Consider the following 23,481-nt stretch of genomic DNA (forward strand, 5'->3'; position numbering starts at 1 on the left):
TTTGGTTGGATAGATATTGAAATAATCTTTCCAATGATATATTATAATATTAAATTCAAGCTATAACGAAAAAGATATGAATGAGATACAAAACTCTATCCAAAACTAACACCCTTCCACTATTTCGGCCATAATTTTTTATCTACAGATTATTTTAATCTGATTATTATAGGGTTAGAAAGTAGACTTCAAGAGCTTTCCAACGACATATTAAATGCCTTATTTGGACTTCCAGATCAAAAGACATGATAAAAACAAAAACACGTGAAACTGATTATTAGCGCCTGGCGCTAAGGCTTGGCACCTGGCACTAACCTTCCGCGTCTGGCGCTAGTGTCTGGCGTTTGGCGCCACGCGCGTGTTTGACTTTGCAATCGTTTTTTATTCTTTTCAAAACTCTGATTTGTTTTTTAATCCATCCGACTGATTTTCTCTATATATAGCCTCTTAAAATTCTGTTTTCAATCATCAAAAATCATCAATTTCTATCAATTCTTCTCATCAACACTCATCAATAATTTCTTGATTCTCTCTCCCTCTTTGTAACCAAAACTTTTACAAACACAATTTCTCATACATTAGCACTAGGCACACCTAGCATAGTTCGAAGTTCACTTCGCTCTAGACGTGAAAGGTTTTAATTTCTGAGGGTTTGGTCCCAATTCATTATTTCCATTATTTAATTTAATTTTTGTTTATTATTTTTCTTGAAGTTACTAACGCGTGTATTTTGTTATTAGAAAGAGATACGAGGCATCCAAGTAAGTTCTTTAATTGGTATTTTGATATAGAAATCATGTTTAGGTTGTTATTATGATTCCTAGTATCATGTTTAGGGAAAATGTTATAATATCAAATATGCTTATTATGATTCCTGCGATGCTTTCTATTTTCTTTCCTAATATTCATGTTAGTGTCATGTTAGGGCTAGATATTTGATTTTTATTGTTTAGTGACATGCTAGGGTTTGTTATTAATCTTGTTAGTATCATGCCTAGGATCTTGCTATTATTATTATGCTTTAACATGATTATGATATTTGTGATTGTTATTATTATGATTTTGATTATTATTATTATTATTATTATTATTATTATTATTATTATTATTATTATTATTATTATTATTATTATTATTATTATTATTATTATTATTATTATTATTATTATTATTATTATTATTATTATTATTATTATTATTATTATTATTATTATGTTGTTTGATATATATTTATTGTTATTGCTTGATCACACCTTTTATGCATGTTTAAAGGGAATTGTACTTGTAATCACACTTAATAAGATAATTAATAATCTTGTTTAGGGTTAATATGATTATAATTCAAGTGATCGCCAATAATAGTTTTGTTTGTGCATTAATATTCAACCAACATAGATAAACAGGTTTAGGGTAAACCTAATTATTGTATGTTAGTCAAAAAGCGCACATGAGTACGATCAAAATAAAGTAGAGACTTATTATTAGGGCAGGTTCAATCTGTTTTAGGTTTGATTTGTACATTCATCCCCAAACTACCAGTCATGGTTCCAGACCTATTGGAGTTAACGATCTCTTGGATCGTTAAGGGGTGTAACCCTCACCTCGTGAACGGTTTACAAGTTCGTAAAACTTGTTGGCGACTCTTTTGCTCTATCTTCTTTCCCTTTGGACGCCACCGTACTTTAGTGTATGATCACAGTGGGGTTCAAATTAGGGTTAATGCTTGAAATATTCCCTACAATTTTTTGGCGACTCCGCTGGGAAGGATTTTTATTTTAATTCCTGAAATTTATTTTGGCAATGATTTAGAATGAGTGGATGAGACTCGAAAAGTTCTAAGTATTTCATGTGTGTTTGATTAACATTATTGTCTTATGCATAAAAAAGATCTCATTGGAAAGACCATCCGTAATGAGTTAAAATATAGGATTTTTACACGTAGAAAATTTGAGGATTATCTTTCACAACTAGGACCGAAATAATGCTGCGCAAAACTGGAAAATTTTATCGGGCACAGAAAGCTGCTGAGGCATGTAGGAACTAGCGTCAGGAAACAAAGTCTAGCGCCACTTATTTGACTTTAGCGCCAGGCGACAGCTTCTGCCAAATTTTGGCGCCGGCCTCTGTTTGCTGGCGCCAAGTTCTTCCAATACTGAGCCAGAAATATGCGTTCTAATTTTGACCAATTTTTAGCACTGTTTGCTCGATCCTACTTCCTGATTGAGTTTTTCTCACTTTTCTGAAACCCTTATGTGTTCTACATATGGACATAACCCTCTGGGAATTCATGATCCATCTACCTGATTGAACGCTCTGTGCAACAAACGGTACATCCGAGAATGTTGAAGTCACCAAACCATGGAAGCGAGTTTTTAACTCGCGGCATCCCATCCACTCGCGCAAACCCTTCACGGTTAGGCTTCCACGCGGTGCATCCGGACAATTAACCATGGACCCTTTTTGACTAACCCATATCTTGAACTTTAGAGAACTAGAGCCATGGTTAGGTTGCAAACTCATTGCATCATGTTGTAACCACTTGACTACTTGTGCATCTCTTACTTGTGCATACTCTTTATGTGACTAAACTACCGTTTGGTTTGACTTGTGTTTGTAAATAAGCATAAATAAACTAATTAATGACTAAAGGACTTTGTTTAATTAATTAATTAATTAATTTGAGCCAAAATATACCTAAAATCGAGTCATAGTTCCTTTATGTCAACCTGGATTTTTATTCTCGTATACTGCACAAACGTCAACTTGTTTTAGTCATAGCCGGAGTTCTAAGAAGAACTACAAGTCGTACAACATATGGATCTGTAGCCCCGAGTTTTATCTTTAATTTGGCTTTAGTTTCATCCCAATCAGAGTCACAGAGAAAAAGTAATGACTAAAATACCACAGCCTTTTCAGTTTAATGCATATACGTGAGGTCTTAACTTAGTCTTTGTTCGAGTCTAGTCACATAGTCTAGCCACATGGTCATGACACGAGTCTTAACATATCACTTGCACTCACAATAAAGCACCCACTAATATGTGTATACACCATGGCCATGTCTTAGGTTCATGCATGAGCCGGTTTTTTCTGTCATTTGAGTTGGGGGTACATTCTATTCCTAATTTTTTTTATCTCTCCATCTACATCATCTTTCCATTCTGTACATGCTTTCTCCATATCACAACCTTCATTCTTCCTACCTTAGCTTCTTCCATCCATGCATGTTGTATTGAGTTTGAGTCATTTGATTGACCAAAAAAAAAAATGAGGGTAATGATGAGACAAATGCACAAGGCAAGCTTCTCACCGAGATTTTATGCTTTTTTCTTTTTTTTTTTTTCAAACCCTTTCCCCAATAAGTCTAGCATAGTCACCCTTCATCCTCCTTGAATTTATTTCTAAGAGTTTGAATTTTACCCTTCACTTTTTTAATAAAATGAGCATTTATATCCTTACATATGATCATTGCATTGGAAAAAAAAAATCCATTTCGAACTAAGCACAAGGTATACTAATGATTTGTGGCACCCCTTGTAGCCACATCATATCACCTTTCACCCTTCAAATATGCAATCCTTTTTCATAAACCACTTTGAGCCTCGTCTAACGATAGACCTTTCATTTTTTAACCTATATCTACCTAACCTAGGGATGGGATGGTGTGCAACTTATGCAATTTTCAATTTCATAAAAAGCATGAGTGACTTCAAAAGATTAAAATAGCACAAGGTAAAAAATAATAAAAATAAATAAAGTATACAAAAGGTCAAGTGTTCCAATGTCTTTGACATGAACATGTCTTTGATATGTACACGTCTCATATTGCGTTTCTTATCGAGTGCTCGGTACCGTGCCTGAGAAACATGAATGCCAAGTGAGTGATAGACCGCATGATCGGGATTTCCCACACTTATAAAAATAAAAAAATACAAAAGCAAAAAAAAAAAAAAAAGAAGAGAGCAAAAATAAATAAAGCAAAAAAAAGAGTAAGAAGCCTCAAGCATAAAAATACAAATATTCCAAAAACAAAGTTGCACACCTTGGGGGCTTATCTAGGGTCTTGAGCCTTTTATCCCTTTCTTCTTCAACCTTTAGCCAAACCACTTTACAACCCTTAAAAGGACCTTTTTGAGGTATACACACACTTGTGCGATGTTCGGCTAGAGGTACGTTCGGCCTAATTCCAAACGAATAAGTAGGCAACCTCAGATCAAGGCGCGATGATGAGTGTCATTTATGGCACTCATAGGGTAGTCTTTTAGGGTTATTTCTTTCCCTTTTTCATGCTTTCTTCTCTTACTTTTGGTCCTTTTTCCTTAGGTTTCTCTTTCTCCTCTTTTCTTTATGGTTCTCGTGTTTTCCTCGTGTTTTCCTTTTATTTGGCTCTTTTTCCTTTTATTTCCTTTCTTTGTTTGCTTGTGTAGGTATTTGGAGAATCACCTTTGCAAAGGAATCGAGTTGGGGCCTTAATGATCAAAGTAAGGAAGAAGCATTTGGCTAGAGAGGGCTTAGAGAGGCCTTGGAGAGGCCTCGGAGAGGTCTCCAAGGTATTTCCATCAGGCCGCAGGCGTGGGTCAGTGGAGCCGCGGGCGAGGGCTTAAGAAGAGCAAATTGCAAGATTTTGGAAGGAGCTTCCCGCGGTTGCCCCGCGGGCTCTCCGCGGGCGCGGGAAATCTGGAGAGGGCGCTCCTTCTCAAAGAGACCGCGACCCCCCTGATTGAGTTTTGGGAGCAGGGGATTGGCCGTGGGCGCGGCATCTTTGGCCGCGGGCGCGGGTCCATCTTGCCGCGGGCGCGGGTGCTGCCCAAAAAGCCCGCGGAGGGTTCCGTACCCATTTCTCTGCGGCCGCGGATTCATCGAGAGAGACCGCGGGATTTGCTGGTTTCTTCTTTACCTATAAATAGATTTGTAATTCCTTTTAAAAGCGAGGACTTTTGATAATTTTCATTAGCTTAGTTTTAGAGAGAGAATTTAGAGAGAGGTTAGAGAGAAGTTCTTGGTTTTGGATTTGTAACTCAACATTTGATCAATCAAGTTTGGATTTCTTCATTTTCAATCATCAATATTAGTGAGAATCTCTTCCTTCTTTCATTCCTTACTTACTTGCCATTTGATTTATGCTTGTTGCTTGTTTTTCTTTGGATTTGAATTTGATATTGTTGAATATTTTGATTTCTCTTAGATTTTGATATAGAATGAAGACTAATGCAATTTCTAGTTATTTGTTCTTGAATTTCACCATGATTAGTGAGTAGATTAGTTGCTAGGGAAAGGGGGAAGCATGTTTGATTAATGAAATTGCTAGTTGATGCTCTTTGATTGATTGATTTGTTGCAATTAAATTGGTTGACACAGTTTTGCATGTGATTGATTAGACTAGGAGTGATCAACCTATAAGATTAATCTAGATTGCATTGCAACTCTTAATGACATGAACAATTGAATTGAAAGTTGCTCTAATTGATTGGGTTTGCTTGTGATTCTCCTTGATTTGCCTTTCATAGTGACACCTAGATTGGCCTATAGGAGATAGCATTTGAACTCTCTTGATTTCTACTATTGTTTGTCCATTGCAATACTTGAATTAATTGATTGAGCTCTAAACTAGCATTATCATTGAACTTGCATGTGGAACCCATATCCCTAGTGTCTAGACCTTTGTTTTACTTGATTAGACTTGTTTTAGTTTACCATAGTTCCAACCATAATCTCAACTCCATCTTCGAGGTAGCTTGACTTAGACTCTAGTTTTCATCATTGCATTCCCTAGGGATCGACCCTTAACTTGCCCTATATTCATATAAGGTTGGTTAGGTGTTTCGAATTTTGTTTGGCTTGGGGGAAGGGTAGATAACGACATACATTTTCCTCATGTCAAAATGGCGCCGTTGCCGGGGAATGCTATTGGTGCTTAGCTTTTGTTGTTGAGTCTACTTCATTTTAATTGAAAAAAAAAATAATAATACAAAAAGATTTTGTTTTTTTTTAGGCTACACTTGTAGCCGTGCTACTAATATTTTCTTTGAAGTTTTGCATGCATAGAGCTCGTGATCGATCAATTGTGCCTTTTGACCCGGAAATTGAAAGGACTCTCTCAAAGAGAAGAATAGCTAATCGATTCTCCTTGGGGTATAGTTCTTCAAGTGAAGAAGAGATTGAAGAAGAGCAAGGCATGGGAGAAAATCCGAGAGTGGCCTTGAAGGAGCTAGAAATACCCGGTGCTTATAGGTTTGAGAGCGGCATAGCTCCGCCTACAACACCGGCAAATGATTTCGAGATTCGGCCGGCCATGATCACCTTAATTGAGAGGAGGCAATATAGTGGGGCTAAGAATGAGATCCCGTTGAACCATCTTAAAGAATTTGAAAAATATTGCAACACCATCAAAGTCAACGGAGTTTCTCAAGAGTTCATACGCCTCAAGTTGTTCCCCTTCTCTCTCATAGGAAGATCCTTAGAGTTGCTAGATAAAGAAGTGAAGCCCAACTCCTTGAGAACATGGGATGATGTTACAAAGGCCTTCTTGTCCCGTTTCTATCCCCAAAAGAAGACGGCAGAGGCAAGAGCCTTGATTCAAGGGTTCAAGCAAAGGCCAAATGAAAGCCTTTACGAAGCATGGGAGAGATACAAAGAGTATCAAAGGGAGTGCCCTCACCACGGAATCCCAACATACCAAGTGGTCCAAATCTTCTATGGCGGTTTAAGTCCCCAAGGCAAGTCATGCCTTGATGAGGGGGCCGGGGGTCCTATCATGAACAAGACCGAAGAAGAAGTGGTGGACATCATTGAGGACGTGGTGACGTACTATAGAGATTGGCAAGATAGGGAGAGAGACTCTTCAAGCAAGCAATCTTCATTGTACTCGGTAGACCATCTAAATGCGATTAACAACCTTTCCTCCCAAATGACAAACTTAGGAAAGGAGATGACCGCAATCAAAGCCAAGTTGGAGAGCACTTCTACTTCATCCCAAGCTTCGAATTTTCCCTCCCAATTTAAGGGGAGAGGTACTCCTTCTAACTCTCAACCCCCTCCCTCTTCACATAATATGCCTATGGGTTGTTTGTTTTGTGATGCATGTGGATCGTATGATCATGACTCTAGTAATTGTCCTAATGAATGTGTTGATGAGTTTGATAACAATGAGAGTGAGCATGTGAATTATGTGTCAAAAAATAATGCTCAAAGGTTTGATAATCAAAGAGGTCAATGGAATAGGAATTACCAAAATGAAGGCAATTTTGACAACTATAATCAAGGTGGTGGTTATAGAAACCAAGGGAACCAAGGTTCTCGTGGTAGCTATAATAACCAAGGTTATAGTAGCCAAAATCAAAGCCAAAATTATGGTAATCAAAACCAAGGTTATGGAAATCACAACCAAGGTAGTGGTAACCATAATCAAGGTGGTGGTAACCATAATCAAGGTTATGGAAAAAATCAAAATAGGGGTACTTGGAACAACCAAGGGAAGGGCAATTTTCAAAATAATGCTCAAAGAGGTCCCCCACCCGGATTTGTTCCAAGGACTCAAGGAGAAAATTCCTATTCACAACCTTCTTCACCTAGGACCGATTTGGAAGAAATAATTGAGAATCAAACCAAGTTGTTGAACACATACATGGCCGTTAGTGATAAGAAGTTCAATGAAATGATGACCCACAATAAAATGCTTGAAAATCAAATTTCTCAACCTGCTAATGCTTTGAAAGATCATGCAAGCCCTTCTTCTTTACCTTCCCAAGGTCTTGATCCCAAGAAACACGTGAATGCTATTGTTACTAGGAGTGGTAAGGTTCTTGAGGAGAGATTGCCTAGGAAGGGTGAGGATAAGGAGATTCCTAAGAAAGCCTTGGTTGAGAATGAGGGGGATAAGGCATCATTGGATGAGGTTGTGGTTGAGACACCAAGAGAGGTGAGAGTAGAGAAAGAAATTGTGAAACCCAAGCTCCCTTACCCACAAAAATTCATGAGACACCAATTGGATGAACAATTTGGGAGATTCATTGATATGCTAAAACAACTTCATCTTTCTCTACCTTTTACCGATGTGATCAACCAAATGCCAAATTCCTCAAGGACATTTTGAGTGGGAAAAGGACTTGTGAGGTTGTGGAAACTATCAATTTGACCGAAAATTGTAGTGCTATCATCATGAACAAAATTCCACCCAAATTGAAAGACCCCGAAAACTTCTCCATCCCTTGTGCCATTAACAAGATGCAAATTGATAATGCCTTATGTGACTTGGGAGCTAGTGTTAGCATAATGCCATATTCGGTTTATCAAAGGCTTGAACTAGGGGAACTCTTACCTTCTAACATTACCTTGCAATTAGCCGATAGGTCAATCAAGTTTCCAAAAGGTAAGGTAGAAGATGTTCCATTGAGGGTTGCGAAGTTTGTGTTCCCGGTGGATTTTATTGTGCTCGAAATGGATGAAGATGCTACCATTCCAATCATTTTAGGTAGACCCTTTCTTGCTACCTCGGGTGCTATGATTGATGTGAGGAGTGCAAAGATTTCCCTTAAGGTAGGAGATGAGGTCATTGAATTTGATTTGAATGAAAGCATGAAATATCCATCTTCTTCTCTAGAAAATTGCATGATGATTGATTCACTTGACCATGTTGTCTCTTCTATGCATGAGCACTTGCTCACCTCTAACGATGCTCTTGAGAATGTTTTCTTGAACAAGGACAAAGTAGGTACACCATGCAAGGAAGTGACATTCTATGAATAATTGCTTAATGGAAGCATGGAGGAAGTGGATGAGCAAATGTTCTTGAAAATCTCAAGCCAAGAAGCTTTGCAAGCGGCCACATCAAAGGAAGGTAATGGTGTGCCTATGGTAGAGCTCAAACCTCTACCATCACACCTTAGGTATGAGTTCTTGGGCCCTCATTCCACTTACCCCGTGATAGTTAGTGCATCCTTGAGCGTGAGCCAAGCTCAAGCGTTATGTGGTGTTTTGAGAAAGCACCAAGGTGCTTTGGGGTACACAATTGATGATCTTAAAGTTATAAGCCCCGCCTTGTGCCAACTCCACATAACACTTGAGGAAGACACCCTTCCTTCTATCGAACGACAAAGGAAACTACATCCCTAAATGGGAGAGGTAGTTAAGAAGGAGATCACCAGGCTATTAGATGCGGGAATCATATTCCCCATCTCTAGCTCAAGGTGGGTCTCCCCCGTGCATGTCGTTCCAAAGAAGGGGGGCATGACCGTGGTTGAGAATGAGAAGGGTGAGCTCATTCCAACTAGGACGGTCACGGGTTGGCGGATGTGTATAGACTATAGACGTCTAAACACATCCACCAAGAAGGATCACTTCCCTCTTCCATTTATTGATCAGATTCTTGAAAGACTAACAAGGCACAAGTTCTATTGTTTCCTCGATAGATATTCGGGATTCTTCCAAATCCCCATTCACCCCAATGATCAAGAGAAAACTACCTTCACATGTCCTTATGGGACCTTTGCCTATCGAAGAATGCCCTTTGGGTTATGCAATGCACCCGCTACATTCCAAAGGTGCATGATGAGTATTTTTGGGGATATGTTGGAGGAGGAAATGGAGGTCTTCATGGATGACTTTTCTGTGGGGGGTGTCTCATTTGAGGAGTGCCTTGTGAACCTTAAGAAGTGTTTGGGAAGATGTGTTAAGGTCAATCTTGTTTTGAATTGGGAGAAATGCCACTTCATGGTGGAGGAAGGTATAGTGCTTGGGCACAAGATTTCAAATAGAGGCATTGAGGTGGATAAGGCAAAAATAGAAGTGATTGAGAAACTTCCACCTCCGGTGAATGTCAAGGGTGTGAGATCGTTCCTTGGTCATGCGGGTTTCTATAGAAGATTCATCAAGGATTTTTCACTTATTGCTAAGCCCCTAAATGACCTTCTTCAAAAGGATGTTGAGTTCATTTTTGATGACAAATGCTTGAAGGCATTTGATAGATTGAAGAAGGCCCTTATCTCCACTCCTATTGTTCAAGCCCCACGGTGGGATCTTCCTTTTGAATTGATGTGTGATGCAAGCGATTGGGCTATTGGAGGTGTTTTGGGACAACGAGTAGACAAGAAGCTTCATGTGATTTACTATATGTCCAAGACACTCAATGGGGCTCAAAAGAACTACACAACAACGGAAAAGGAATTTTTAGCAATTGTGCACTCTTTTGAGAAATTCCGTTGTTACTTATTGGGTTCCAAGACCATAATCTTCATGGATCACGCGGCCCTCAAGTACCTCTTTGCCAAGAAAGAGTCCAAGCCTAGGTTGATTCGATGGGTGCTTGAATTGCAAACTTTTGAGATTGAGATTAGGGACAAGAAGGGTGCGGAGAATGTTGTGGCGGACCATCTTTCTCTCCTTGAGGGTAATCACATTCATGATGATGGTTCACCAATTAAGGATAGAATGATTGATGACTTCTTATATGCCATAGAGGTGAAGGAACTCCCATGGTATGCCGACTTGGTGAATTTTCTAGCATGTGGGGAGTTTTCACCCTCTTTCTCAAAGAACCAAAGGAAGAAAATAAAAAGGGAGGCAAGACATTACTTGTGGGATGATCCCATCCTATACAAACGAGGGGTTGATGGCTTACTTAGGCGGTGTGTTCCGAATGAAGAGGTGCCTAGTGTTTTAAGGATGTGCCACTCGGACCCTAGTGGTGGGCATATGGGTGTTTCCAAGACCGCTACCAAGGTTCTTCAATGTGGTTTGTGGTGGCCGCGTCTCTTCAAGGACTCATGGGGCTTTGTGAAGTCATGTGACCGATGTCAAAGGGTTGGGAATATCTCCAAGAGGAATGAGATGCCTCAACAGCCCATTCTTGAGTTAGAGGTGTTCGATGTTTGGGGGATTGACTTCATGGGACCATTCCCATCTTCATATGGTAATCAATTCATACTTGTGGCTGTGGACTATGTTTCTAAATGGGTTGAGGCCATTGCCTCCCCTACTAATGACCACAAAGTAGTGTTGAAGTTGTTCAACAAAATCATCTTCCCAAGGTTTGGCGTGCCTAAGGCTGTGATAAGTGATAACGGATCTCATTTTGTTCACAACGCTTTCGAAAAGATGTTGAGGAAACATGGAGTGCATCAACGGTTCGGCCTTCCATATAATCCTCAATCGAGTGGCCAAGTCGAGGTCTACAATCGTCAAATAAAGCTCATTCTTGAGAAGACGGTTGCAAGGAATAGAAAGGATTGGTCGAACAAGTTAGATGATGCTCTTTGGGCTTATAGGACGGCTTTTAAGACGCCTATTGGTACCACTCCATATCGCCTTGTCTATGGAAAATTGTGCCATCTCCCGGTAGAGCTTGAACATCGTGCCTTATGGGCCATCAAGAAGATAAATTTTGACTTAGCTACTGCGGGGGAGAAGAGGTGGTTGGATCTTCATGAGCTAGAGGAACTTCGACTTGATGCTTACGATTGTGCTAGCACCTACAAGGCTCGCTCCAAAGAGGTTCATGACAAATTGATTGAGAAAAAGGAGTTTTGTGTAGGTGACAAAGTCCTCCTCTACAATTCAAGGATGAAGTTGTTTCCCGGAAAGCTCATGTCAAGATGGAGTGGACCATTCTTGGTGAAAGATGTTTTTGATAATGGTGTCGTGGAGATTCCTCCTTTGAACTCCTCATCTTCATTCAAAGTTAATGGTCATCGGCTCAAGAAGTACTATGATGGAGTGTTTGTTGGACTTTTTCACAAAATAATTCTTTTTAGGCCACCATGAGATGGTGGTGCACGTCGAGATAACGACGTTAACCAAAAGCGCTTACGGGAGGCAACCCGGATTCTCATCTCATTTCTCTTTCCTTTCTTTTCTTTTATTTTTCCTTGATTGGTTATTGATTTTATTTTTGAGTTGGTTTTATGTTTGTCTTGTAGGTCGCCCATACTCATCACTTGTTGGGAAAAAAGGGGTTTGAAGAAAAGTTTAGAGTGCAGGGGAGAGTGCTCCCCGAGGTCAAGGAGAGACCTCGGGGGCAATTTCACCTCTATAGGCAAAAATTGAAATGTCATTTCCAGGGACTTCACGCGGTTGCCCCGCGGTCTCTCCGCGGGCGCGGGAGGTTCTGGAGAGGGCGCCTCATGTTTGGAGAGGGCGCGGGCCTCAATTCGACCAAATTTGGAACCCCATTCCAGGAAGTCCCCGCGGTAGCCCCGCGGTCTCTCCGCGGGCGCGGGAAATTTGCCGCGATCGCGGCATTTTCGGTAGAGGGCGCGGCCTAAATTCAAACAAATTTGGAACCCCATTCCAGGGACTTCCCGCGGTTGCCCCGCAATCTCTCCGCGGGCACGGGAGGTTTTGGAGAGGGCGCGGCAAATCAGGAGAGGGCGCGGCCCCCATCAGGTATTAAAATTCTATAAATTCCAGGAAGTCCCCGCGGTTGCCCCACGGCCTCTCCACGGGCGCGGCATTTTCGGGAGAGGGCGCGGCGATCTGGGTTTTTACCCGGGGCACGCCCCTCTTCTCTCTCTCTCCTCTCTTATTTCCTCCTCTTCTCCTTATTTTTCCCCTTTCTCTCTCTACCTCCTCTCCAACCTTAACCCCAAAACATCAATTTCTCACAAATTTCTTCACCTTTTGCCCAAATTTTTCACAATTTCTTCCATATTCCTCCATTTTCAACACTCCTCCTCTTCTTTCTCGTGCTTCTTTGGGAAAATTCGAGTCTTTGAAGTGCTTTGAGTTTAATTTGAGTCTCCAATCTTGGTATACTTCTAACCTTTGTAATATTTTTGTCAATTTCAATTCATTTCTTTACATTGGTTCGTTTACCTTGAATTTGAGCATGATTTTTGTGTTTTATGGTTGATTTATGAGAAAATTGGTATATTTGGGTGATTGTTACTTTTTCTTGTTGATTCATGATTATATTGTTGAATGATTGTTGATATTGTTGTTTGTTGTTGGATTTTGGTTGTTGTGTTGATTGGAACAGGTACCTTGTAGTTTGTGGTGGTTTGGTTGGATTTGTAAGGAGGTTTGTGGGTAATTTTTGGTGGAAGTTGTTTTGTTTGAGGGAGTTTGTTGTGTTCTTGTGAATTGTGTGAATTTTGTTAAAATGGATTTGATAAGAAGAGTCAAAAGTAGCAAGAAGCGCTCAAACCAATCCCCCGGCCAATCTTCTCAAGGCCAATCCTCAAACCCTCAACCCCAACCGCATTCCACAACTCAAGATGATGCTCCTCCTCCTCCTTTACCCCCTCTCAAATTTTGCAACCGGTATAAACAAACCCCCATCTATAACAAAATGAAAGACCGGAAGTTTAGACCCTCCCGGCATTACTTTCGTGAGGATATGGCCAAGTTAGGAATTGAAAATGACCTTGACATCCTTCTAGATAACCTAAGCTTGGGTGAGTTTCTAAAATCGGCCCCTAGAACCTATTTGGAGCCTTCCATTGAATTTTTCTCCACATTTGAGTTCAATAAGGTGGGGGAAACCGATTTTATTATTTCCTTCCAACTATTCAATGTCAAACACACCATGAACCTAGCCGAGTTCAATGTAGCCCTTGGTTTATACCCCAATGGTGATATCTTCGAGCCCCTTATCTCCCTAGTCCAATCTGAGTATAATGAGGTTTCTTGGTGGAGAACCATAGCCAACAAGAGGGAGTTTGATTCGAAAAAGTCTCTTGCTAGTGAGATTATCCATCCGGCCCTTAGGATCCTTCATAGAATTCTTGGGTATTCAGTTTTTAATAAGCAAGATTTGGGGAAGTTGTCTCGAGAGGAGATTATGGTGTTATGGATGGCTACCAAGCCGGAGTTAGGGTCAAGGATTAATTTTGGCTATATCTTCATGAATTGTTGTAAGGATATAATGCACGGGGTCAAAACGGGGGAAATTCATTGTGGGGGCATGGTGACACGTCTTGTGTCGTATTTTAAGCAAGAGGGGTTCTTGAAGTCTTGCACTCCGGTTGGAAGGAGTGAAGACGTGTGGATTAGTTTGAAGCAAGTTAACACTTTACGTTTCATAACTAGCACTAGGAGAACCGGCACCTACTCTTGGCTAGTGAGAAATACCCACCATTGCCTTCTCCCTAACCCGGCCACCACCTCCATCCTTCGTGAGGCTAGGAACATTTGGATGGTCCCTAGGGACAATGGGAGGATTGAAGATGAGATGGAGGAGGATGATGAGATTGATGGGGGTGATGAGAATGATGAGGAAGAGGAGGAAGGAGGAGGAGAAGAATATGATGAAGAGCAACAACAACCGCCACCACAACAACAACATGAGCATTTTCATGATGATGCTCAAAGAAGAAGAAGAGAAAGAAGACAACAACGACAACAACAACAACAAGGTTTCCAAGGAGATGCTTATCTCCGAGAAATGGAGGCCATGAGAGACCACATGGAGCACATGCAATTGAGCATGCAAGGTATGTACTCGGACCACCAAACTTTGTCTTATCAAACTAGCGCATTATATGACGCTAGTGTGCGTAGGGGGGAGGTCACACCTCCGGTCAACTACCCTTATGTGCCGCCCCAACAAGGGCCGGTACCTTCATGGGGTGGTGACAACCTCCCTACGTACCCATATTGGCCCGGGGTGGAGGACCCCGATGTGCCAAGGCGCGATTTCCCACCTTATGATTATAGGGTCTCGGGGGGGAGTGATTATCGGGGTGATCCCGCATATTACTATGTTCACCCCCATCACCCCGAGCCCCTTGTTTAGCCTGAGCCCTATGACCAATTAACCCGATCCCAACTTGACCTATTCCAGGGTCACTATGGTTTTCCTCCCGGTTACACCGGCGGTTGGGACACGGGTGATGATGGTGCTGGCCCTAGTGGCCAATAGTCCCCTTATACATGTTTGTTTCCCTTTTTGTTATCCCCTTTCCCTATTTTGCATGTTTATAGGCATCGCGGTCGATGCCTTCATTTTGTGAGGGGGGAGGGTCAAAAAGGATGTTTTATGTTGGTTTGGGGAGGCACCTGGGGCTCGGTGGGAAGTCTTTGATAAGGCTTTTGGTGGATTTTTGCTAATGGTCTCGTTGGTCTGTGCTTGTTGTTGTTTTATTTCATTTCTTGATGTTTTGGGAGTGTCTTGAGAAAAAAAAAAAAAAAAAAGAAAAAACAAAACATAAATAAAATTTTTTGATGATGATGGTTTCTCTAGGTTTTTGTATATAATTTGTATCTAAGTGTTTTATTGTTTGCTTTTGTTTGGAAGTTACTAACAATTTCATTTTGTATATATATAGCCTTTTTCTTTAACTCACCTTGCTCGTAGCCTATGCTTTGGATTGCGGAACCTTTTGGAGAAGCACGTTCCTACTCCTTGGGTACTTTAATTTAGCACGGATGCTTGGTGAGGCCTTTCTTATTTTACCTCTTCATTTTCTTGGTTGCTTAGATTAAGATTAGATTTAGGAGAAGTTGAACGGTTCGAGGATGTATGATTTTAACACCTAGTGTGTTTGGGGTCTTTGGCGATGTGGCCATTAGACCGCTTGTATGTCGACTGGGATAAACGTGTTATGATTGCATCTTTGCCCTTTTCCTCTTTCCCTTTCTTGTCCTTGTCTAAGTTTTCCATCTTCTTCTTTTCTTTTCTTCCCTTTTCTTTTAATCTTGTTTGTGTGCATAACTTTTTGAGGCTTTATTTCTTTCTTTTTTTTGAAAATTGGACTTGTATGCAATGGACTTTTGCTTTTGAATAATAGTCTTCTTAGGTAATAATGGTATGCACGGTTTGAGATTACGTTTGGTTGATTCTAGGATAAAGCATGCTAAGATAGTTGTCTAGAACTAGAGGGATCATGAAACCGGATTCTACTCGTTTGTGGCATGTTGGTAGTTGCTCCCTATCTTTGATTTGACACCCTTAGTGAGTCTTTGCTACAACCATGTGAGATTTATATTTGTTCAAGCTTTCATCATACTCTTGCATGAGCGGCATGGATCCTTGATTTTCGCAAACCTAATCTAGAATCTTAGCGTATGATTCCTACGACCGTGACCGAACTACCTAGGGAGGACAAAGGCAATTTTTCGGGGAGGTATTTTTCTCTTTCTAGGATAGTCCCTTTTTGATTTGGGATACATTTGACTACTTGTTACCCCTTTAAACCCTTTTCCCTCTTTTCAAGCCGCATAATTAGATATCTTGAGCCTTTTGTTTCGTTCTCCTTCTTTTTTTTTTTTTTTTTTTTTTTTTTTGGTTTTTGTGAAGCAAAGGTCAATGTTTGGTGATTGTGGTCTATGAAGTTGGGGTTTGGTTCGAATTGGTACACATAATTGAGTTGTTTATATTTGGTAAATAATGGCAAATGCTTATGTAAAAGTCGTCCTTAGTAAAAAAGGCAAGGACTAATGCTTTTAAGGAGTTCAAGGAAATTCAAACAAATTTATTAATGAGAAAATGCAAAAAAATAAAAATAAAAATAAAATAAAAATAAATAAATAAATAAATAAATAATTTCAAGTGTCTTTCTCCTCTCTATGCATTGAGGACAATGTTTCTTTTAGCTTGGGGGGAAAGCGCTTGCGCTTTTTGTTCTAATGTTTGTAGATTGTTGCTTTGAATAAGCTTGGGGGTGTTAATACGTTTTTGTTTGGTGATTACTTAAGTTTGGTGTTGAGATTTGGCCGGTCTTTGCTTCACAATTTAGGATAACCACCAAATTTTAAATTTTAGCCTACCTTAACCCTTCTTGCCTTGCGTTACAACCTTGGGGAAGACCTTTGGACCTAGGAGTTGAGTCTTTCATCGGTGGAGGGAATCATAGGTTGTAGACTAAGGAAAGGGGATGCGAAATCAAGATGTCGAGCAGCCCAAAAAATTTGATCTTTTTCCGGTTCCTTCGCGGAATCTATGAGATGCTCACTAAGGGGAGACATGAGATTAGTAGGGGGAACGCGGTAAGACCGTTTGGGATGAAAGTGGAATGTTATAACTAGTTCCTATGCTTAGCATGTTTATGTTTCAATCAACCTTAGGTATCTTATAACGTGCATACCATAATTCTCTTTAGAAAGGTTGTTATTCATTTGAATTATAGTCTCTTTGTAAAGTCCATTTCGTAAAGATTTTGTTTCCTTTTTCCTCTTTCTTTTCCTTCTCTGGTTTGCCTCTTGGGGGTTTGGTGGAGAGTTATGGGTAAACTCTTAGGATACCCTTACGAGAGCATCACTCGTCCTCTAGAGCGATCTAGGGGTTTAAATGGCTTGTTGTAGCTAAAAACAACCGTGATTCCTACGACAGTGAGTCTTAGTGTAAATTCTCGCCCCTCTTTTTCTTTTTGCTTCGAATAAGCCCTTCTTATTCCTTTTTAGCCTTTGTTTTGCTCGGGACGAGCAAAAGTCTAGCTTGGGGGAATTTGATGAGTGTCATTTATGGCACTCATAGGGTAGTCTTTTAGGGTTATTTCTTTCCCTTTTTCATGCTTTCTTCTCTTATTTTTGGTCCTTTTTCCTTAGGTTTCTCTTTCTCCTCTTTTCTTTATGGTTCTCGTGTTCTCCTCGTGTTTTCCTTTTATTTGGCTCTTTTTCCTTTTATTTCCTTTCTTTGTTTGCTTGTGTAGGTATTTGGAGAATCACCTTTGCAAAGGAATCGAGTTGGGGCCTTAATGATCAAAGTAAGGAAGAAGCATTTGGCTAGAGAGGGCTTAGAGAGGCCTTGGAGAGGTCTCCAAGGTATTTCCATCAGGCCGCGGGCGCAGGTCAGTGGAGCCGCGGGCGCGGGCTTAAGAAGAGCAAATTGCAAGATTTTGGCAGGAGCTTCCCGCGGTTGCCCCGCGGGCTCTCCGCGGGCGCGGGAAATCTGGAGAGGGCGCTCCTTCTCAGAGAGACCGCGGCCCCCCTGATTGAATTTTGGGAGCAGGGGATTGGCCACGGGTGCGGCATCTTTGGCCGCGGGCGCGGGTCCATCTTGCCGCGGGCGCGGGTCCATCTTGCCGCGGGCGCGGGTCCATCTTGCCGCGGGCGCGGGTGCTGCCCAGAAAGCCCGCGGAGGGTTCCGTACCCATTTCTCCGCGGCCGCGGATTCATCGAGAGAGACCGCGGGATTTGCCGGTTTCTTCTTTACCTATAAATAGATTTGTAATTCCTTTTAAAAGCGGGGACTTTTGATAATTTTCATTAGCTTAGTTTTAGAGAGAGAATTTAGAGAGAGGTTAGAGAGAAGTTCTTGGTTTTGGATTTGTAACTCAACATTTGATCAATCAAGTTTGGATTTCTTCATTTTCAATCATCAATATTAGTGAGAATCTCTTCCTTCTTTCATTCCTTACTTACTTGCCATTTGATTTATGCTTGTTGCTTGTTTTTCTTTGGATTTGAATTTGATATTGTTGAATATTTTGATTTCTCTTAGATTTTGATATAGAATGAAGACTAATGCAATTTCTAGTTATTTGTTCTTGAATTTCACCATGATTAGTGAGTAGATTAGTTGCTAGGGAAAGGGGGAAGCATGTTTGATTAATGAAATTGCTAGTTGATGCTCTTTGATTGATTGATTTGTTGCAATTAAATTGGTTGACACAGTTTTGCATGTGATTGATTAGACTAGGAGTGATCAACCTATAAAATTAATCTAGATTGCATTGCAACTCTTAATGACATGAACAATTGAATTGAAAGTTGCTCTAATTGATTGGGTTTGCTTGTGATTCTCCTTGATTTGCCTTTCATAGTGACACCTAGATTGGCCTATAGGAGATAGCATTTGAACTCTCTTGATTGCTACTATTGTTTGTCCATTGCAATACTTGAATTAATTGATTGAGCTCTAAACTAGCATTATCATTGAACTTGCATGTGGAACCCATATCCCTAGTGTCTAGACCTTTGTTTTACTTGATTACACTTGTTTTATTTTACCGTAGTGCCAATCATAATCTCAACTCCATCTTCGAGGTAGCTTGACTTAGACTCTAGTTTTCATCATTGCATTCCCTAGGGATCGACCCTTAACTTGCCCTATATTCATATAAGGTTGGTTAGGTGTTTACAAATTTTGTTTGGCTTGGGGGAAGGGTAGATAACGACATACATTTTCCTCATGTCACGCGACCGTAAAAAAAAAAAACATGCATTCATATTTACATTCATAGTTAATCATATCAAGGGATCTCCAATACTCATCCCTTTTCACTTAGAGCTAGACTTGGGGGCTTGATCCATACATCATTAGCTTACTTAGCCTAAGAGTCACCATCATTTGACTCTTCTTGAAATAATCTTTTTCCACATACTTAGCCCTTGCGGCCTAACTTTAGTATCATTTCACACACCGCACAGATACATGACCAAATATACTTCCCTTAGGAACCCTTTGTCATGAAATCTTAACACAACGCTAAAGCATGCTTCGTCATATCAAGATCAATCATCATTGCATCATAAAGTATGAAGTACTTAGCCTCCGCGCCTAAGTTACCTAAATACTTTCATTATCCATTCAACTAGGATAGTCTTAGATGTTACAATCCTTGTGCTGTGAGAGACAACATTTGATTAAGCTCATTCAACATGCACCTCCAAAACTTCGTTTCTTTCTTTTTTTCGCGTCTTTCTTTTTCGGTAGAAAGTCGGTACCCTCCACAAAAATAACGGAAATTTTTTGCTTTTTTGCATTTTCGAGTTGCATGATCACAATACAATGCACACATGGGTCATGAGTCACACGTGTCATTTCCCTTCGAGTCGAGTCAACCTTGAGTCAATCACAGCGAGTCAAGTTCATACCTTGAGTTGTGTCAAGTCAATGAGTCAAGCAACCTTAAACCTTAGGTCAACCCTAACATAATTAAAGAAATTAGCAAAGTCCTATAGTCAAGGATAAATAGTTTAAGATGTTACAATCCTTATACTGTAAGAGACAACGTTAACGGATTAAGCTCATTCAACATGCACCTTCAAAAACTTTGATTCTTTTTCGCGTCTTTCTTTTTCGTGAGAAAATCGGTACCCTCCACAAAAATGACGGAAAATTTTTGCTTTTTTTGCATTTTTTGCTTCACACGATCACCATACAATGCACACACGGGTCATGAGTCACACGTGTCGATTCACCTCGAGTCAGTCAATCATAAAGAGTCAAGTTTATACCTTGAGTCATGTCAAGTCAATGAGTCAAGCAACACTAAGTCTTAGGTCAACCCTAAAGAAAGAAAAGCAAAGTCCTATAGTCAAAGATATAAATGTAGGTGCATCCCAGCAAGCAAGGACATTCCCGGATCTTTTTTTCAAAAAAACCGCGAATATGACATAGGAGATTCCTCTAAGATAAGAGGAGTTACATGGGTTAGTAAATTAGAGATGAAGAGCTTTAATTTATAAAAGATAAGAGCAGATTTGGTTGAAAGGAAACGACCAAGCTCAAAGTTCGGAGCAAAACCAAGCAAGAGCAGAGTAGGGAAGACCCGACTCCAGCACCAGACGACAAGGCTGTCATCTGGCAACAACATCTGGCGTCTGGCAACAGAGTTCAGCGCCTGGCGCTAGATCCCAGCGTCTGGCGACAGAGCCAATTCTTGGTGCCAGCAATATTTCAGCTGCGACAGAGCTCGAAGCCTCTCAGAACGGTTATTTCGATCTCATACATCAATTTTGGGTTCCTTGGTACGCCGGTTAGCCCTTATAAGCAAATTGACATGATTAGTAGTCGGCACGATTACAATCGTAGTAAGTGATTGACCTGACAAAAAATCGTCTCACTTAGCTTAAGCGCCTAAAACACTGGCTCATTACAAGCGCCAACGTATCGGTTTAAAAGCAAGAACTGATATGACGATAATTCCAAATACGAATTGTCGCGCATTCTTCTTAAACGACAATTTTTCCGAAAATTAGATTGTCATCCCCAACTGACAATATTTCCAAAAATGGATTGTCGTGCATCTTCTTCCACGACAATTTTTCCAAGATTAGATTGTTATCTCTGGCAAAGTTTCCAAGCGTGGATTGCCGTGCTCCTTCTCTGTTTGACAATTTTTTCCAAGTTCGGATTGTCATACATTCATGGATCTTTGGCAAGTTTTCCGAGATTGGATTGTCATACACCCAGTTCCCTATGGCAAAATTTCCCAAAGAATTGTCGTAGGTCTCTACTCATCATAAATTTCGGCAAAAAGTTCCTCAACGTGGATTGTCATTCATTTCAGCAAGTGGCAAATTTTCCTGAATTGGATTGTCGATCGACTCTTTTTTGGCAAATGTTCTAAGACACGGATTGTCAATTGTTGCAATATTTTCCTAAAAGGATTGTCGCATAGCATTGGCAAATTTCCAAGGTGGATTGCTTTCAGGAGTTATATTCCAAGATGTGGATTGTCGATCGTAGAAAAAATCTTATGACAGATTGTTACGAATCATTGGCAACATTTCCCAAAGATTGGATTTTAGCAAATTTTCCGAGATACGGATTGTCGCTTCATCGTGGCAACATTTCCAAGGATGGATCGTTACGTGTCTTTGACAACTTTCCCTAAATCGGATTGTCATACATCATACAAGAGTTGTGTTGGAAACTATTCCCGAAGAAAAGAGGATTGTCATAACAGCAAAAGCACCGACATACTGGTTCACAAGTAGCAAAGCGCCGACGTACTGGCATAGCAGCATTAAGGATCAACAAGCAGTGATCTTTTCGAAAACAATCACAACGGGTATTGGAGGCAGTTTCAAGCGTAGCAGTCTTCAGGGGGCATTCTCTAGCATGTAGAAGATCGTCAAAACAAACAGAAGGATGGCATTCCCTAGCTTGTGGAAGGTTATCACAACAACAACAATGCAGCAACAAATCGGTTACCTTCAGAGACGTGTGCTCGACGGTGCAAGATACACGTTTCTTAACTCTTTTATCTGTTTAACTAACGCTAGTTTTGCAGGTATTGGCGTTACAAGAATGATTTAGGATTGCAGAACGTTCTGAATTATTCTTCGTCCCTATCGCTACTTTGACTTTTGTTTTCGAAACTTGCGAATCTCCAAACTCAGTCAAAGTGGGGGCTTCTGTAGACACCCAAATGTGTCTCCCCAAAACCAAACCCGGTGATGAATACCTTTCATGTCATTTGATTATCGAACAAAGAAAAAGTGTGAAAAGTCTATTGATGAGAATGTTTTTATTAAAATATCCCTTCTTTCTGTTTTTGAAAATATTTCTTTTCTTACCTTATTTATTAAAACATTCCAGTTTAGCTTGGTCCATGATAAGTGTCCAATTATGGTGTAGTTTGATGGGGCTTGAAAATACCTTTCCAACGATATATTATAAGCCCAATTCCGATGAATAATGAGGAAGTTATGGCCAAAATACTAAACTAAGCCCGGTTTAGTTTTTACCTACGGCCCAATGATCTAGAGGAGGGCCTATTATTAATTATCATTCATAAAGCTATTAGGATTGATTATAGTCTTCTAGAATATTCTAGAAGGTTCTTTTAAATCCTAATGGAGTTAGGATTGATAATTATGTTTCAAAGAGTTTGAAATTGAATAAAACTACTCATTTTTAGAATCCTTGTTTTCTACAGTGTGGAATATATTCATATTTTATTTTTGTGCCTTATAATCTTTATCCAAATTTTATTTAGTTGGATAGATATTGAAATAATATTTCCAATGATATATTATAATATTAAATTCAAGCTATAACGAAAAAGATATGAATGAGATACAAAACTCTATCCAAAACTGACACCCTTCCACTATTTCGGCCATAATTTTTTATCTACAGATTATTTTAATATAATTATTATAGGGTTAGAAAGTAGACTTCAAGATCTTTCCAACGACATATTAAATGCCTTATTTGGACTTCCAGATCAAAAGATATGATAAAAACAAAAACGCGTGAAACTGATTATTAGCGCCTGGCGCTAAGGCTTGGAACCTGGCACTAACCTTCTGCGTCTGGCGCTAGTGTCTGGCGTTTGGCGCCACGCGTGTGTTTGACGCTGCGATTATGTTTTATTCTTTTCAAAACTCTGATTCGTTTTTTTATCCATCCGACTGATTTTCTCTATAAATAGCCTCTTAAAATTCTGTTTTCAATCATCAAAAATCATCAATTTCTATCAATTCTTCTCATCAACTCTCATCAAGAATTTCTTGATTCTCTATCCCTCTTTCCAACCAAACTTTTTACAAACACAATTTCTCATACATTAGCACTAGACACACCTAGCGTATTTCGAAGTTGCCTTCGCCCTAGACGTGAAAGGTTTAAATTTCTGAGGGTTTGGTCCCAAATCATTGTTTCAATTATTTAATTTAATTGTTGTTTATTATTTTTCTTGAAATTACTAACGCGTGTATTTTGTTATTAGAAAGAGATACGAGGCATCCAAGTAAGTGCTTTAAGTGATATTTTGATATAGAAATCATGTTTAGGTAGTTATTATGATTCCTAGTATCATGTTTAGGGAAAAGGTTATAATGTCAAATATGCTTATTATGATTCCTACGATGCTT

General features: G+C 39.9%; 1 pseudogene; it reads right to left on the reverse strand.

Moving 5' to 3' along the window:
• Nucleotides 1–6,567: 6,567 nt before the first annotated feature.
• LOC145637641 (small nucleolar RNA R71) lies at nt 6,568–6,666 on the reverse strand (annotated as a pseudogene).
• Between the last annotated feature and the right edge of the window lie 16,815 nt (nt 6,667–23,481).

The sequence above is a fragment of the Chenopodium album genome, chromosome 6 (genome assembly GCF_948465745.1).
Source record: "Chenopodium album chromosome 6, dcCheAlbu1.1, whole genome shotgun sequence".
NCBI lineage: Eukaryota > Viridiplantae > Streptophyta > Magnoliopsida > Caryophyllales > Amaranthaceae > Chenopodium > Chenopodium album.